Consider the following 4901-nt stretch of genomic DNA (forward strand, 5'->3'; position numbering starts at 1 on the left):
AAAACAAACATGCACACCATACACATGTAAGTATGGGGTAACTATCCATAAGAAAACACATGTGATAAGAAACCATCTAAATAAGCATCATCAATAACCAAAAATAATGTAATAATCATCATGCATACATGAAATGTAGAGTCTAAGTAATCTCATCATTTATCAATTGAATCCATAGAACAATATTTGATTGTGTCAAAATAATGCTACTAACCATCTACATAAACTAGTATAACAAAGTTCGAAAATGATAGCAACAATGTATCTAGAAAAATTTAAACTAGGTCAAGCACTACATCCACCCCCCGTAAGATTAGGCTTACTCCTAGAAACCTACAAACAAGTAGTGTTATAAATCTCGTAATCTAGCTGCATCCTCCCATGTAGCTAAAGAGTCATCAATAGGGTCACATTGCATCGTTACGTGCTCTATGGTTTGATCCATGAGGGTCAACTCCTGCTACTCAAAAATATGAATCGGCTCCAAAGCCAGGTGCTTGTCCTCTACCTAAAATGAATTCCAATCAAGAACATGTGCTACATTAGGGATATACTGCCTAAGTACTAAAACATAGATAACATAATGAATGCGAGCTAGGTTGGGCAATAAAGCAAGGTGATAAGAAATTGGGCTAATCCCCTTAAGAATCTTGAATGGTCCCACAAGCGAGGTGCTAGCTTTGAACCCTTTTCATATCGGATCAGACTCTTCCACAGACACACTCTCAAGAAGACCTTATCTCCCACAGAAAATTGCTTATCTATACTATGTGCATCAACATTCTTTTTCTTCCTATCATGTGCCATAGTCAAGTGCTTGTGGATACACACTACCTATTGCTCCATATCATGAAGCATCTCAGGACCCAATAGGATGTGATTCTAAAGACTACCCTAACTCAAGGGTGTACAACAAGGATGCCCATATAAAGCCTAGAATGGTGCCATGCCAATAGAAGTGTGATACCCATTGTTGTAAGAAAACTCCACTAGGTAGAGATAGTCCTCCCAATGTGTCTACCTATCCATCACATACATCCTTAACATATCTTCCAAAACCTAATTCACCCTCTCTGTCTAACCATCTATCTCTGGGTGATATGCTGAACTGAAATTCAATTGCACACAAAGCTAATGCTGCAGTGATGTCCAGAATGTGGATGTGAATATAGGATCCCTATCTGATATGATCTTTTGAGGGATACCACGTAGTCTCACAATGTCATTCATGAAGAGATTAACTATAGAAGTTGTCATGTAGGAAGACCTAATTGGTGAAAAATGTGCCACCTTAGTCAAACGATCAACGGTGACCATGATAGCATCATGACGACGAGAAGTCATAGGTAATCCTACTATGAAGTCCATAGAGATGATGTCCCACTTCCACGAAGGAATGAGATTTGGTTGCAAGAGTCCTGCCAGATGTTGGTGTTCTTCCTTGACTCTCTGAAACTCAATACATCTAGCCACATAATCAGTAATGCCTCACTTCATCCTGTACCAATAGAATAAACATCACAAATCAGCATGCATCTTCTTGACAAATGGATATCCTGAGTAAGGTGCATGATGGACTTCTGCTAAAATAAAAGTGCAAAGCTCATCTAATTGTGGCACATAAATCCTTCTTCAATGTCTCAAAAGACCATCTGACTGTAGGAAATAGCCTAAAAACTTACCCTCCAAAGGTCTTCCTGAATCTATTTCTCTGCACACCTCCTGGTACCAAGAATCCGTAGGAAGTGCCTGAAGAATCTGACTCCTCAAATCATCACTAAGAGTCATAGATGATATCACATGTCTCTTATGACTTAAAGAATCTTCCACCACATTCTCCTTTCCTTGAATGTACTTTATCTTGAAATCATACTCACATAGAAATTCCATCCATCGCCTCTAGTGAGCATTCAAATTAGGCTGAGTGAAAATGTACAAAAGACTATGATGATCACTATGTAGCTCAAATCTATGCCCCAACATGAAATGTCTCCACCTTGTCAAAGCATGAACTACCGCTGCCAACTCAAGATCATGGTTGGTAAGTGGAACTAGCCTCAGGCATTAAGGTCTCCATAGATTCTATAGTTCATAAGTGTGGGCTTAGCATAGGAGGATTTGATACTACAGTTGGCCTTTGGGTTATACCTATTGGTTCTTACGATGTGGTTTTAGGAATGGATTGGCTTGGCTCTCATAGAGCTAGTATAGACTGTAGGAAGAAGATTATTATGTGTCAAGATGACCAAGGGAAGGATGTGAAGATTGTTTGGGATACCAAGGCCTATATCTTTATGAATGATTTTTGCTATGAAATTGAAGTGAAGTTTCTGTAAGGGATGTTAGATATTTACGGTTATGGTAAATGAGCTACATGAGGAAGATCATGTAAGGAAGACTTTAGATCACTCAACTTTACAAGAGTATGCAAATGTTTTTTTCGAGTGAGATTCCAGGCATGCCCTAAAAAAGGGACACCAATTTCACCATTGATCTAATTCCAAGAGTGGATCCTATCTCTAAAGCTCCTTATCGTATGACTACATAGGAATTGGGTGAATTTCATCTTTAGCTAGAGGAACTTTTGGCCAAAGGGAGCATTTGACCTAGTGTGTCACCATGGGGAGCTCTAGTGCTCTTTATGAAAAAGAAAGATGGTTCTTTGCACCTTTGTATTGATTATAGATAGCTAAATAAGGTGAAAATAAAGAATATGTATCCTCTACTAAGGATCGATGACTTACTTGATCAAATTAAGGGAGCTATAGTATTCTCCAAGATTGACCTTAAGTTGGGATACCATCAATATCACATAAAGGAAGGTTAAATTCATAAGATCACCTTTTGAACTTGTTATGGGAACTATGAGTTCACAATGGTACCTTTTGGGTTGACTAATGCTCCATCAGTTTTCATGAGCTTGATGAATGGGGTGTTTCAATTTTATCTTGACAGGTTTGTACTTGTGTTCCTTGATGATATATTGATATATTATAAGTCTTAGAAGGAGCATGAGGAACACCTATGATTAGTTTTGCAATGCTTGAGAGACAATCAAATTTATGCCAATGCAGCTAAGTGTGAATTCTTCAAATCAAAGATTCAGTATTTAGGCATATCATATCAGGTGATGGTATTTCTGTAGACACAACGAAGATCTAGTCAATAGCAGATTGGCCTACACTGACTAATGTGTCAAAGATTCATAGTTTCATGGGTCTAGCTAGTTATTATCCAAGATTTGTGCGAAACTTCTCCAGAATAGTGCATCCTATCACTTCCCTTTAGAGGAAAGGAAAGAAGTTTATATGGACAGAGAAATGTGAGGAAGCATTTTGAAAGCTCAAGGAGCTTTTGACTAGTGCAATGATCTTAGCAGTACCTAATTCGAAAAGTGATTTCATGGTATGTATAGATGCTTCCCTCAAAGGGATTGGAGCAGTTTTGATGCAAAATGGATGAGTAATTGCATATGAATCATGAAAGCTATATTAATTTTTTCAAAATAATTTAAATTATTAATTAAATCTTTTAATTTTAGACTTAATTAATAGAAAATTCACCAAAGACCTCGAAAATAAAATATGAAAATCCATCATAGAACAATCCATACAAAATCAGTCTAAGGGGTTAAAATCATGAATTTCATCATCCGATGAATTTTGTAGGTAAAACATCTTAGATACTTGTCCTACCTCTCTAGGAAAAATGGTTTAAATGTTTAAGATTTTGACTTGAGAATTTATCTCCCCTCTCTTACCATTGAGATAGTGCGATAGGGTATGCCCATCTTAGAAATTTAGGGAAGTCGATACCCGATACCTACAACCTGTATAAAATCCATGCATGTTCATACAAAATATATATATATATATATATATATATATATATATATATATATATATATATATATATATATATATATATATATATATATATATATGCTAAGCTAAATAGGCAATGGTGGGAAGTGGTACATTGTGTAGATCCTGACTAGCAGGTGACTATGACTCCCTTCCTTAGCCACATTAGAAATGCCATGCATAAGAAAACAAACACACACACCATACACATGCAAGTATTGGGTAAATATCCATAAGAAAACACATGTGATAATAAACCATCTAACTAATAATCATCAATAACCAAAAATGATGTAATAATCATCATGCATACATGAAATGTAGAGTCTAAGTAATCTCATCATATAGCAACTGAATCCATAGCACAATATCTGATAGTCTCAAAACAATGCTACTAACCATCTACATAAACTGGCCTAACAGAGTTCGGCAATGATAGCAACAATGTATCTAGAAACATGTAAACTAAGGCAGGCACTACATAATTAATAATAATTATTAACAAAACAAAATAACTTTATAACAAAAATTAAATCAAGTTGAAACTGGCACTTATTTTAAAGGGCCATCGCCTTTATGAAGTAGGTTGTGCAGCCCTGCCTACTGTTGCAGGGCCTACGATAGCTATCGCAGTACCTACAATTGCAAGTACAGTGTTGTGGCTGACCAAGGGTGAGCATGGGGATAGGGGTTGGGTATAACCCACCCCTCCTATACATATACATATATATATATATATATATATATATATATATATATATATATATATATATATATATATATATATATATATATATATATATATATATATATATATATATATATATATATATATATATAAAACATTAATTACCATCACAGGTACATTGCGATCACAAAGGTACCTGGAAACTCATTTCCTCTACCACGCATGAGGTCATTAGGGTATGGGTATGCCCCTCCCAAATATTTTAATTAAATTTTTTTGTATAAATTTTTTTTTTAAACAAACGTTTGCATTAACTATTGCAGGATTAAATACATATTTTTTAATAAATA

Source organism: Cupressus sempervirens, chromosome 10 (assembly GCF_028749045.1).
Source record: "Cupressus sempervirens isolate cs-2001-9-10 chromosome 10, ASM2874904v1, whole genome shotgun sequence".
NCBI lineage: Eukaryota > Viridiplantae > Streptophyta > Pinopsida > Cupressales > Cupressaceae > Cupressus > Cupressus sempervirens.